The sequence below is a fragment of the Ictalurus furcatus genome, chromosome 7 (assembly GCF_023375685.1).
Source record: "Ictalurus furcatus strain D&B chromosome 7, Billie_1.0, whole genome shotgun sequence".
In the NCBI taxonomy this organism is placed as follows: domain Eukaryota; kingdom Metazoa; phylum Chordata; class Actinopteri; order Siluriformes; family Ictaluridae; genus Ictalurus; species Ictalurus furcatus.
In genome coordinates this window covers 17,355,236-17,370,353 of record NC_071261.1, presented here as the reverse complement: position 1 = coordinate 17,370,353, position 15,118 = coordinate 17,355,236, and positions in this window count along the sequence as shown.

The window sequence follows — 15,118 nt, the reverse complement described above, 5'->3', positions numbered from 1 at the left end:
CCTCTTTTCTTTCTGTCGAGCTACACATGATACTCTTGAGATACCAGTGATCCTGACCCCTTCTGCTTTCCCAGCCCTGCCTGATCCATCCTGATGCCCTACTTCTGGTTGGAGTCCTCATCAGTTGGAAGCCAAATGCTGCTGCTGAGGATGGCCCCATGTGGTGCATCCTAAAGATCATTGAGATTGCTGAGGATGATACCACTTAAAAACCATGAAGATGGTTTTGGACCTCAATTCACATGAACAGTTGTGCTATGATGGCTAGGACTACAATTGCTATTATAGCTTTAGGATTGCAGTTACCACAAACAATTTTGCACTCAGGTCTCCATCAGTGAACAGTGGATAAGATCAACAAAACAGACTTCATGAAAAAACTGTAATGAATTTTTGCCCTATATTTTGACTAATGACAATTGCACTATTTGACCATGTAGTATTAGCACATTTGTAGAAGGGATTTATTTATTTATTTATAATTACACTGTCCGTTGTCACCCAGATGAGGATGGGTTCCCTTTTGAGTCTGGTTCCTCTCCAGGTTTCTGGTTCCTCATATCGTCTCAGGGAATTTTTCCTTGCCACCATCGCCTCTGGCTTGCTCATTAGGGATAAACTCATACATTTAAAATCTATATCCTGAATTGATATAGTTCTGTAAAGCTGCTTTGGGACAATGTCCATTGTTAAAAGCACTATACAAATAAAACTGAATTCAACTGAATTGAACTATAGCTTGTTGTGATCATTAGACGTCATCTAGCCCTCATCTACCTTTATTTGGTTGCAAAGTCTTGTTTCTAGTTTTGCAGCACTAAGCCATGCTTCCTTGCTTTTTCTTCCCTAGCGTGCACTGTTTTTGTGCGTTGACCTTCTGAGTGTGTTTGTGTGATTACAAGAATTAATTTTCCTGGTATTGCTTTGTGTATTGGATTTATGAGCGTGTCTGGCTGCAACACTGATGCTTTGTGAAAAAGCTAGAATAAGACTAATTAGCATTTGTGCCCTATAGCCTCTGGTGCCCCATTGTTGGATGACCTCACTTCTCTTTGCTGACTTCAATATTTTTATTCTTATATCAAATTTTAAGTGATGTTTTCAACTGTAGCAGAGAACTAATGTCTTTATTGGTGGTTTGAATTGCTACAGGGCAAATACAGTTCTGTTAAACTGAAATACACCATTTTAGATTTTATTATACATGGGAGTCTAAGCTTTATCCATTTCTAACACTAGCACTAATCTTAACAGGGCAAGTATTTTTGGTGTAATTGTGTTCCATATAGCATGTAAGCAGGTGAAATGGGGTACTGACACCTGCGAGTTCATCCTTCCCACAAATCCATATTCATCCAGATTAGCACACTGCAACAACATATGCTGCTGCACACACTAAACCAGCCATGCTGAATTCCAATAATTAATCTCCCATTACTTTCCATCCTGTCAGTTATCACACTAAAATATCAGCCTCCAACGACTAGGTGTAGGCTGGGATGTACTTAAGCTCCTAAATGGAAATATAGCTATAATGCTAACAGCTTGGGATTGCTTTCAAATATTATGGCATATTTCCTTATGGGAAGTGGATGAATGCAGGTTATATGTTAGGAAATCCTGAATAAGGTCAGAGTAAGGGGCATGTTATGATTTATACTACTGTGTATGCTCTGAATATAAATTCACAGTTACATCTTACACACTGTTTATGCACTGTGGCATAGATAAAGCCAGTGCCACATATAGCGGCAGCTCGTCCATAGGGACATACATATGAGCCATTAAACAAATATTAATCTTCATAAAGTCCTCATTCACAACTCCATACATTTTAAATTGGTTATTAAGCCACATACTAAGGGTTTATTAGGTGTATTGCATACATCTGGCAAGCAATATAAGGTAATATGAATGTTACATGCAGACACAGACACACCACTCAGTCCTCCATCACCCCCAGAAAAGCCAAAAGCCCTTGAATTAAGTCAATCATTTAGTCATAACAAATTAATTAAAAGAATAATTAAATCATTAACACATTAAATATAGCAATTAGAACTCATGTCTTACATGAGTGAATCTGAGTGGATTTGATGAGGGAGAGCGGAGAGCAAGCAATGGAGTGTACCACAAAGAGTTTACTTTTTTTTTTCCAGAGACAACAGTAGAGGACTTGTGGTGCAAGGACCCTCTCTCACTCTCTCTGCAGACTGAAACAGAGCCAATGTATGCTGTGATGAATTATCTATAATTATCTCAAGCCTTACATGTGTTGAATATCAAATGATAATGAACCTTTCCCCTTCTGAAGGTCCGGTTATGGAGCCTCTTTAATTGAACAATAAACGGTCTGCCTTCATCTAGAGTACGGCACTGATTTCTGGATTAGGTGCAATTTCACTGTGGGTTTGAGCAGAGTAAGTATGATTGGCTGCATGAACCGTGACCAATTGTGAAGCAGAAGCTATGACTCACAGCAATAAATTTCACCTTGTTGTGTCTCAGCAATATGTGAATCGCTACAAGAAAATAACTGATCTGCATGGTAAACATGTTCCCACTTTGCTCAAAACTGGAACGCTGATTTTGTGCTGTTGCTAAGAGGACACATGATGCTGTCCGTTCATCCTGAAACAATCTATAATCGAAACTGGGGCTGTGTTTCTCTGACTCTACTTCTTATGTAAAGTATTTTGTTGAGAATTTCCTACAGCGTATTTATGCAACCCCCTTTCATTACCCTGTAGTTTTAGTTATAGCTAAAAACAACATGATATCCTTGACGTAAGAAGAACAAGCTGTGCTTTAGGTCAAATTACAATTAGACTGCCTGAGGGAGCCTGAATAGCAGAACACTTTTATGTGGTTAGATCAGCAACAGTGAAAATAGAAATATGGCTTCATGCAGTGAATTGTTTTAGCTTAGCTTAAAAGAAAGAGTTAGACATAATGCCTGATGCCAGTAAAATTCTGTTTCTGATTAAAAAAAAATCTGATAAAATATAAAAAATTTTGGGCAACAAACATGAGACTAGGTTAGCTTGGTGTCACTAGTCAAGAGGAGGCACAACCAAGCTATCACTGCATGGGTTTAGCTGCTACAGCACCATGCAAAGTACGTTATCTCTCATTATTCTCTGCTCATACAGTATCATGTTCACCTATCTTGGAACTCATATAGACATTTACAAAGCTTGTTTTCCTACTCAGCATGAGAGGCTGTTAGTGTTTCAGTTTCAACCCATTTACTGGTAATAAATAAATAAATAAATAAATCGGTGTATATCATTTTTTCCCCTCACACTGACTGTGTGAGCTAGCGTTTGGCAGAATTGAGACCAGTCAGCCAATACGACATGAGTATTTCCACATATTGTCCTGTAAACCCTGTCTGATTGGTCTCACCTCCATTCACTGAAGGTAAAATACAACACTCTGTTCACTGAAGATACAAAATTACAGCTCTGCAGACTTCTTTTTATTGAAATTCAGTTATGTAGTGACAATCTGCTCCAAGTGGAGAGTCATAAAGTGCTAAAGAAAAAATCTTGCCAAAGCCAGGTTACACCCCTGTCCCTGGCTACAAAAAAAGTTTGAGAACCCTTGTTGTGAAGCAGTGATAAAAAATTGCAAGTTGCTCAAAAGCACTTGATCTCATTTATTCATTAGTCTAATCCCCCAGCGACGCTGTGAATAAGCAGGGCTGAACAATTTATCAACTGCTGAGGAGGCACCTTTCACTAATGGCTCCCAGCAGGACCAGTGTCAGGTTCCTGGCCTTGAACTGGGACTCACCATCAACTAATATCTTTATATACAGCATTCATGAAGGTCTTTAGACATCATCCTCTGAATTGTGATTTAGTTCCCATTCATAATTTCTAAACACTAGGGGTTCTAGTCTATCTCAGCTGTGCTGTGCAGATTAGGAACACTTTGAGATTGACCACCCAAGCTTCTTTTTTGAACCGTTACCATAGTGAGTAGTGTTGCAAGGTCCCTCATCAGCTAATGAGCTCAGGTTACTGTCCACACTGAGTTTTGTATGATCTCATTGTGTCTGTGTGAGTTGCCTCACGGTTCTCTGGTTTCCTCCCACCTCCCAAAAGCATGCTCTAAATTGTCCTTAGATATGGGTGCATGGTGCCCAGCAATGGACTGGCATACCATCCAGGATGTATTAGTTACTGAAGATGAATGAATGAGCAGTTACCATGCTTTATAAGAAAGGTTAGCATTCCTTTTTCCATACTTTGCGCTCTTAAATTACAGCTAAGAACATGTACGTTGATGACATAAAATGGTGCATAGGTCAGAAATATGTGGCAGGTGTCACTTAAGCATTTTTTTATAGACAAGAACGATTTGGATTTGTTGGAAGAATGGTTTGGGTTTTTATGTGTGCACAGCAGCACAAAATATATTTGATATTTGAACAGCAGCACAGTGCTTTGTTTTTCCTGTAAAAATATTGTTTTGACAATCACACACTAAATCTTAAACTGGGTTGAGATTAACAGTGCAAGTAGCTGGTATTTATAGTGTATATTTAGCTGTTGGACAGCATTAAGTAAACATTATTACACCATTAGACAATATTGCTGAAGGAAACAACATTAAAGCTGTAGAGAGCAATACTTCTTCATCATTCAACAAAATCTCTCGATATAAGCTTGAAACATTTGTGTGTTTGATGTGATCTGTTATACAATAATGAGAACAGTTCACCTTAAATGAGCACTAGAATACAGTAGATGCTTTTGGGGCAGTATTCATCTAAATAGCTGAACAATTACAGTATAATGGTCATTGTTCACGCTTTAGAACATTCTCCCTGTGTCAGTGTGGGTTTCTTCTAGTTTCTCCAGTTCCCTCCCTCTGCCCAAAACATGCCATAAGTAAACATAAGTAAACTGACTTTCTTAAATTGCCCCTAGGTGTGAATGTGTACATTGTACCTTGTGATGGACTCACACCTCGTCTCTTGCCCAGTATTCCGGGGATAGTCTCCGGATCGTTCACCACCCTGACCAGGATATAGCAGATATTGAAGATAAATGAATGAATTAATTCATTATCAAAATGTCTAGAATAGCAAACATTTTGTAATTTCTTTCTGTTGGTTTTAATAGCTCTTGGACTGCTGGCCCAGAGGACTTGTGCAAGTTAGTCATGCATTGAGCATACTTGTGACTGACACGACTTCAGGCATCTTTACCACCCACTGAAGGAACACATATCACATAAGATATACACCGATCAGCCATAACATTAAAACCACTGACAGGTGACATGAATAACAATGATTATCTCATTACAATGGAACCTGTCATAGGTTGGGATATATGAGGCAGCAAGTGAACAGTCAGTTCTTGAAGTTGATGTGTTGGAAGCAGGAAAAATGGGCAAGCATAAACTTGGAAGCAGGAACTGAGCGACTTTGATTAGGACCAAATTGTGATGTCTAGTTGACTGGGCCTCCATATCGGCAGTCTTGTGGGGTGTTCTTAGTATGCAGAAGTTCATGCTGGCTAGGATAGAAAGATGTCAAAACACACAGTGCATCATAGTTTGCTGCATATGGGGCTACGTAGCTGCAGACTGGGTCAGAGTGCCCATGGTGACTCCTGTCTGCTTCCGAAAGTATCTAAACGTGAGCATCAGAACTGGACCATGGAGCAATGGAAGAGGTGGCCTGGTCTGATGAAGCCCATTTTCTTTTACATCATGTGGACGGCCGGGTGCGTGTGTGTCAGCAAAGGAGCACAGGATGCACTGTGGGAAGAAGGCAAGCCGGCTGAGTCAGTTTGATGTTTTGGGCAATGCTTTGCTGGGAAACCTTGGGTCCTGGCATTCATGTGAATGTTACTTTGACATGTACCACCTATCTAAACATTGTTGCAGACCAAGTACACCCCTTCATGGCAACAGTATTCCCTAATGGCAATGGCCTCTTTCAGCAGGATAATGTGCAGATACCTAGCTAGCAATGGAGACACACTGCAAATAAATTGCTAGCTAGCTTCATAATTCCAACAGTGTTGGAAAACTAAACCAGAAAGCTGGGATTTAATGCTATAAAACATCATCTTTGTTTTCTTTTAGTGGTGCAAGACGTGTTTTTGCAAGCAACCTTTTTAGCCCCCAAAGTAAACATGCCAAAGCAAAAAGCATCCATTTACAGAATGCATTGGGTTTTGTGTACCATTATGTTGTACAACTGCAAAAAAAAAAAAAAAAAAAAAAAAAAAAGTGATTTGGCTATTTCAGATTCCTCATATCAAACAGTGTGCATTACAGCTTTTTGATTTAAGACACATCATCCCCATGTGCTTTTGTTTCCATGATGTCAGATCAACTCACAAGCTTTACTCTTTTCTCAAAATACGTAAAATTCACCAAATCACACGCTGCTTATGTGTTCAGTAGGTGAGTCAGTCAGTTTTAGTGGCTTGTCACCTCTCCATGTAAGCAGACTGCCAACAAGCTGGCTTATTTAAAAGGCTTTTAATAATGTAGGATGCCAAGATGCAGTCACGCATTGACTATAGAATGGGGCCTGGGAGAGAGTTAAGCACGGTGTGTGATCTGAATGACCTCAGATGGCTCACTCGCTTTGGCCACATGTACATGAGTTGAACTGACCAGCTAATTTTCTATTTATCATATTTGGAGGATCAGAGAAGGGCATGACCTGCATGCTTCTGTCTATTTTCTATCTCTGCCTCCTCTATTAGCCTTTTTACTGTATATTTTTTGCTCATGTTGTGCAGCTTATTAGAAACGACATTGAATAACTTCATATTAATGGTTTTGTCTGGTTTTGCAATCTTGTAATTGTGCTTATCTTAAAGTAACCCAACCACACACACACAGGATCTGGAATATAGGGTTGTGTTTTTCAGCTGTCACACCACGTGACCTTTAGGTGCAATACACTGAAGTCCACACAGCAGGCCCCAGAGTAAATCCCTGCTCCCAGAAATGGTCAACTCTCCATGTGCTAATCCCTACAGCATTGCATCCACATTCCCTATCGCTCACACCGGATTGGTGCCCTTTGAAGCTAAATTGCTGTGTTATGCAGTTGTGAAACCTGAGGTGATAAAAACAGGTCCAAACACCAAGTACCACATAGTGACCACCTCAAAATAACCATGCTAAGCATCATGCTTTCTACAGGACTTCAAAGATCACAAATAAGTACAAAAGGTGGCAGAAGTAACAAATTATTACAATATACTTACTTGAATATGACATTTTAAAAGTGGCCTATTAATATCATTACACTTTTAGTAAAAATGACATATACATGAACATGGAACTTCGCACCACATGTCCTCCCAACATCCCATACAGCATAATTTGATGAAGTTCACATATCAGCTAGCCATCTAGTTCTCTGCTGGTAAATTCTCAAAGTCACCATAGGTACATACAAATGAGATTTCGAATGAGGATTAGACAAAGCTTCATGAAGTTTATTAACTATTTCATAAAAAAAAGAATCATTTTAATTCTGTGTACCATGTAAAGCTATTTTTACAGTTCAGCTGAGGTTAGGTCAAGAAAGAATAAACAGCCAGAGCAAGTGTATTGCTGGAAGTGTATTAAGTTTGTATCATAGCCTAGACATGAACTAAATAATAAATATGTTTGGAGAGATATTTTTGAACATTGTTTATAATGCTATTAGCAGCACTTAAGTAGTGTTGCTTTTATAGGTCACTGAAATAATCATGTGTAGGATTGAAATCTACAAAAGAAGCATTTCAACAGGATAACCATGGGAATTTAAGTTTATGCTCATATGATCAGAGCACAGAGTAAATACAATGATAAAATTGGACCCATTCACAAAGCAATCAATAAATCCAAACTCTACACACCTTTCAAAGCTTTCTGTATTTCACTTTACATTCTGAGTCCTATTGTCAGAGATTGCCACAAAAATGCATCAAAAACCAAATCAAGAGCCCAGTGTCAAAAAGCAAAGACTAGCATGTATAACTAGACCCCCACAGCACAAATATACCACATACAAAGCACATAATGGAGGATTTAAATTAATTAAGCAAATTAGTTAAGAAATAACAAGGAACAGGTCTAAGTAATTAACTACCAAGACAACAAATAATAAGAACAGGAAATACAGCCCATGTTAGGAAAGTGGAAGGCCAAAAGGGACAAATGGACAGGAAGGCACACAATGAGTGGAACACAATAGGGACAGAACCAACAAAGATGGGACAATCCATCCATCCATCCATCTTCTATACCACTTATCTTTCCTTCAGGGTCACGGGGAAATCTGGAGCCTATCCCAGGGAGCATCAGGCACAAGGCGGGGTACACCCTGGACAGGGTGTCACTCCATCGCAGGGCTCAATCACATACACATTCACACACCCATTCATACACTATGGACACTTTAGACACGCCAATCAGCTTACCATGCATGTCTTTGGACTGGGGGAGGAAACCGGAGTACCCGGAGGAAACCCCGCAGCACGGGGAGAACATGCAAACTCCGCACACACAGGGTCATGGTGGGAATCAAACCCCCGACCCTGGAGTTGTGAGGCGAACGTGCTAACCACTAAGTGCGCCCTAGATGGGATAATAATTGATTTAATTTATTTAACAAACACCGGTTGCCAATCACCCCCATGTGATTAAATTTCCCCATTTATTTGGGACAATGTTGTAAAAAATTATGTCATTCTATGCAACATGGCCAACTTTTAACAAAAGTGCTAGACAGACCATGTAAAAACAGTCATATAGTAACTTAAACGTAATATAAAAATGATCTTATGTTTGTTTTTATTGTGAAACAGGCAGGGGACAATCATGAGGCAGCAATGCTATTGTAAGTTAAAAAGTATTATCAGGTTATATTGGCTAGGTTGTGCTGGAAAAAAAACAAAACAAAACAAAAAAAATACCCACAGTGTTACAGTTCAGAGACAAACTTGTGAAAAAATATTATGCTAATCATTAACATTAGTTTAGTTACCTTGTAGGTTTTGTGGATAAAGTTTGGTGTATCACATCATTCTTTAATCTCAGTGTGATTGGTCCAAAGCAGTGGAGCCTGTTCTGTACATTACTAACTGAGCTCCTCTAATCTCCCCACATCATTTCTATTTTCTACAGAAGTACTGAGAAAGCCTTTATTTGCAGTACAATCTACAATCCTGATCCAAAATTGTAATCAGCCATCAGGAATACTATGGTAATCTGCAAGCAGCTGACTATTTTCCGTCTTCTTATTTTTGTTGTTGTTGTATCGAAGAACTGCATTAAAAAGATATGGATCAAGAATCATAAACAAAGTCCTGGATGAAAACTGCTGCCTTTGTAAAGGTTATCATATGATTTGCCGGATCAGGGTTTCTGGGTTTCTGCCGGATCAGGGTTTCTGAATTTAAACTGTCAAAGGCAGAAATGCTAAACACCAGCACAATGCAGTGGAGTCAATCACATGGCTATTTTTTGAATGCAGAACACAAAGGCAAGTGAGTGATCTCTCTCATTGATCCAAAGTGTCCACATATTTTTAGAGAATTGATTTTATGGTGCACTGTATTCCGAGAAGAGCTAAAACAGGAGTGTGTGTGTGTGTGTGTGTGTGTGTGTGTGTGTGTGTTTGCGCACATGTGAATGTTTGCTGAAGTGAAAGAAAGAAGCTCTGCTCAGATGTGCTGGATGTTCAAAAATTCATGACAAGGTAGCAGCCAAAAAACCTCTCTGTTGGAGTCGTGTGGCATTTCAGAAAAGGATTTTTTTCTTTGTCTCTGATTCCAAGGCATTACTTAAAAATTAGTATAATTTGACAATTGCACTGTCATTCACTAAGATCAGAGAAGTGCTGTCTGTATGCTGTATTGTAGAACCACAGACACATGCTGTGAGATTAACCATGAACATATTTCCTACAGTTCATGGGATATGAAGGAATAAAACATGAAAGAGTGTGCTGTTTTAAAAAAAAAAAAACAATGATGGAGTACTGAGATGAGGCCTGACATGAAGCCATGTTGAGTATTTTCCTACAACAACACATGCTGTAGTGTTTTATTCCGCTTGTACCAAAGCTATTATGTTATCACTTACATTATATCAGCTATAAACACTAACCAAGCCATTTGGTTGGTTAGTATACAACACAGTGGTATAATGCTTTTTTCTTCAATATGAAGCTATTGGCATCTGGGAATCAACTGTATTTTAGGCCATTAGGCCTACATAGGTCACTATTTGGATGATACTAAACTGATAGTGTTCTAACTGTGGCATTCTGCCCCGAAGTCATTTTTAAATGAATACTGATTTGAAGTCAGATAAGCAGTTTAGAGATTAATTTATCAGACAAAAATATCCAATTTTATCTGACTAAACAATCTCTGAGCTGAATTAGAATGGAAGCCACAAGTAGCATACCCACAAAGGTACTTATTAAAATGGTGCAGATTAATGTTTCAAGAAATTGATTTTTTTGCAACCGTTCAATAAATCTTTGATGAATTAGAATTAGCCAGCATTAAAATGCATAAATAAGGGATTATCGTCCTGAATTCATTCTGTGTTTATAGTAAAGCTGAAGCCCAATTAAAGTGTTTAGTCTCTGTGATAATCCTTGTCCAAATAATTGATGCCGATATAGTTGATAACACTTTGCTGATATGCATATGCTCAGATATTAATGCCGCCAGCTGGCGATGTGCTGAAAATTAATTTTTCTGAAGTCTGTCTGTGAGCAATGGCTATGATGACATAATGATTTTGAAGAACAAATTGTATGTTACATTAGCAGTGATACAGCATGATAAGCTTTAAATCCAAACTAAATACAATCTACACATTGATTTATAGCTCTCATCTGCCATATAAGAGCAATGACATTTTCAGAAGTACTAGATTATATGAAATAATAGTATACAGTATATATTTAAGAGATTACCCATACTTGATAATTATAATTACAGTATACATCCAAATAAAGCAAACCTAAATCACTATCACATATTAAAATATGAGGGTAATTCCTCGGTGAATGCATGGTCACAGACAGTCACCTCCAGAATGATTAATATACTTCAAGGAAATGAATGTATAAAATTATTTAAAACAACACAATATTACACAACATTTTTCCAACAATAATAGGTTTCCCTTATGTTTTCCAATAGCACATTTTTCTTTCTCTAATTCACTAGCTTCAAAATGATCAGCAGCTCCACAGTTAATATTGGGTCAACTTTTCCCCCAACTTTTATTAACAACAGATAACACTCTTCTTGTGTCAAGTTTAGAGTCATATATGAATCTTGAAGCACTAGTCCATTCAGGACATTTAAAGATCCTTTAAATGAATGATGTTTAATGTCAAATTTTTATTAAAATTATGCTCATGATTATGCTTAATGGTATTCATAATGCATGTCATTTTTATGTCCATTTTTATGTCCATTACCTGACAGTCATGATGTCAACAACCTTCTGTCTCTTTTGTAGTGAAAACATTTTTGTTTTGTTTTTATAATTCTGTTGTTTAGTACTGTACTGTATACAGCCTCTTATTTCCAGAAAAAAATTGCACCTACACTTTAAGATAAAATTACTAGTACTATTAATTTGTTCGAGGAAAGGTAGGCAGTTTCTTCTTCTTTACGTAAAGATTTTGAATGATTTTATGCAGTGTTCATTTTATAGCCAACAAGAATTTTTGTCCATTTTATTAAAGAATGCCATTCTGGAGTTCACTGTATATGCTATATGTTGCTGTGAGATTCATAGGAAAATACAAAGCTAACTGAGTAACCAGTCCTTGAAAACCGATCAATTTCACTTTTAAATTTTGTCCTTAAATGAAAAATCCACTTTGATTGATGTGCATGTCAATATATATAATCAGTATGTAAGCCACAATGGTGCAAATGATTAATGTATGACTGCTCACTGATAGTGGTGTCAGTGGGAATTTATCTCTACCTAAAGAGGCTGATGCAGCAGCGCTTTAGTCCTTTAGTCTGTCCAACTCTCTCACTTCCTAATGACATTAGACATTGCTAGTGCAGTTAAAATGGTGTTTAATAAGAGAAAAGATTTCAAACATGATTTTTCAAATCATTTTTTAGCCCCTGTGACATAAAATTGCTAACTTCTCATAAACTAAATTACAGCACCAACCAACAAACTAGCACCATAACTAAGCACATTACAAATATTTTAATCTAAATGTATTTCATGTGATTCAGGGTGGGGGTTTCCTTTAAGGAAAGTCATCAAGGATAAACTCTTCAAAAACACATCTCAAATCAGCTTAAAAGGGTAAATTTACCAGCATGGAAGAGCAACCAATCACTGTCTACGCCTAGCTGAATAGACGTCTGAGATGTGTTCTTTCTGCTTTTTCCATCCACAAACACAAAGCTTCAAATGGGTATGTGAGTAGAGAGACTAGCAGCTCATGGAGTATAAAAGATCTGAACTGTTCAAATGGTTTGTATGACTGGAACCCAGAAGGAGTGTTTGCTGTCAAAGTCATCAAACTGCATCTGGAGACAAATTGAAAACCTCCTGTTTAGTCATTCAAGTAGAAAACGAACAAAAAATGAGACTTTCATGAAGAAATGTTTCTTTTGGAGAAAAAAAAACCAAACAAACAAACAAGAGTTTTGCTACGATTAAAACTACTGGTTATGGAAAGGTGCTTAGAAATCAATGTAGTAATTCAGCTGTGACCTGAAGCTGTTCTCCAGGAGAACCCATCACCCACACCTGATCCATACACTCCTAAGTGTATAGATTATAGATAGCCTGTGTGTTTAGAACAGATCTCTCACCCTTGGCTGCCATGATTAAGACATGAGCTCATCAGAGATAAAGCAGGTGATAACACACTCTTAACTCACTGAGAGTCTCATTAGGATGCCAGTCATACTCTATCTTCTGCGCTAAAGGAACATTCCCTATTTATCAGACAAATGATCTTCTCAGTAAGGAATCAGAAAGAGCAACTTAGAATCAGATATAAAGGCAAAAGTTAATGTCACATAATGATATTCCCGCGCCTTAAATCCCCTCTGGAATCACTGTGTTCAGGCAATCGCTAGTTGTAAAATGACGGGTTGTAATGTTTTAGGACCTTAGGGACTCATTAGGAAGCATAAAAGCCACATAACACCGTCATTCCTGCTCCTCATGAGCTGATACAGACTTTTCTCAGTTCTCCGGTCTATAAGTTTGATGATGGCAAATTGCTGTTAACATGAAAGCAACACAAAAATATGACATGCATTCATAATAGTGAGGTGTTTTGTTAGTATAATACATTAGGTGAATGTAAAGGACATTTTTTTTTTTTTAAATTAAAAAAAAAAAACCAACTCGCCAGAAAAAGAGCATCGACACAGGAAATGCTCTGAACTCTGAAGAATGTAATTTTACTGACTGTGCTACGGCAGCATAAAATGCTCACATTCCTGACATTTCTTAGCCCCTGAATAAAGAAGTATCTCTGCATTCCTTTGAGTTGGAGAATTATTCATTTCTCACCATGTGCAAAGTTCAATACCTGAATTTGAGTGCAGGGCTGCAGCGGAGACAATCACAGGGCTCCGTGCTCCTTTACTGAATCTGCTTGCAGAGTCTATTATCTGAGTCCCAAAACAAATCTTCCAACATGATCATACCTTTCCTCATCCTTTCTGTAAGAGCAGAGCACTACGGTTAAATCACATCTGCACGTATACCTTCCTCCGGCGTAAATGAAAACCCTCAGACGCACATATACCGAAAGAAGAAATTGAACTGTGTTTATGACTGAGACTGAGATGTAGATGAAAAGGAACGAGTGTGATTGATTGACTAACATCAACATATCCGGAATGGTTAACTCACAAGACACAAGCAGCACCGAAAACAGCTTGTAAGTCATTTTTTGTTTCAGATGAATTTCAAGTGCAGGATGTTCTACCAAACCCTCTCGCAAAGCCACTGAGAAACAAGATGATGAGCTGAAAAAGACACCCCCAAGGTGAAGCTATGACAGGTGAGACATCCATCACGAAGCGTTCGCTTATGTTACACGTGCCATCAGCCTGACAGCTACCTGCCAGCACCATAAAGCTCTGCTAATACACTGAATAAAATGCAACAGACATGCACTTATTTCAGGCATTTGGTTTTTGGATGCCAAATTTGACTCAAGATGTTTAAGTAAATTAACTTTATTGAGCAGTACAGAGTCTACTTTGTATGCTGAAGCACTTCCGGAGCTGCAGCACTGCTGTTAGAAACACCACAGTACTCACCCATGCACATGTCCTCTGCTTTCCAGCTTTCCATGTAGGTCATGGAAATTCAGTGATGCTGAAAATACTTACAAAAAGTTATTACCCAGCTCTCTCCAGCTATAATTAGGCCCTCGATTAACACAGCAATTGAAAAAAGTCATTTGTCTTGCTTTTACAAATATACCCATCAACAGCCATATTTCCACCAAACACAAATATATAGAAAGCACATGTGCGGGATATCTGGAAATGCTGCTTGGGGATATTTTTAGAAAGAGGCCAAACAGTTTTATGGAGAAAACTAGAAAAGTTTATGTGCTCCTTCAATGCACTGTGAAGATATTTTCTTTCTACATCACAGAAGCAAAAGTGGCTGAGTGGCTTTGCTGTGAGCTACAGTAGCACTCAGTCTAGCAGCAGCAGTGTGTGAATCCCAGTGATACTGCCCCGGCTTCCCCTCTATATCAGGAGTGTACATTGCGGTGGGATGTCCAGAGACTTCGCTTCATGCACAGTTAATGTCTCTGCTGTCCAGATGATTAACGCAGGCCGTTTCACGCTCCAGAACGGCCCCCAAAATTCCCTCCTCTTTCCTCCTGCATGAAACACTCTTGGGTCGCAATAAAAATAGCTCAGTGCTAACCTATGTGCTTGCTTTTGTTCTCCTCTGATGTGGGCACAGAGACACATTATTTCTTCTCTTATGTTAGATCATGATTGATTTTTACCGAGCAAAGAAAGGAACCAAGTGATTTAGGAGATTGATGTTTTTCGCAGTGTGCAATTTCAGGGAATTTAACAGAAAAGTGACT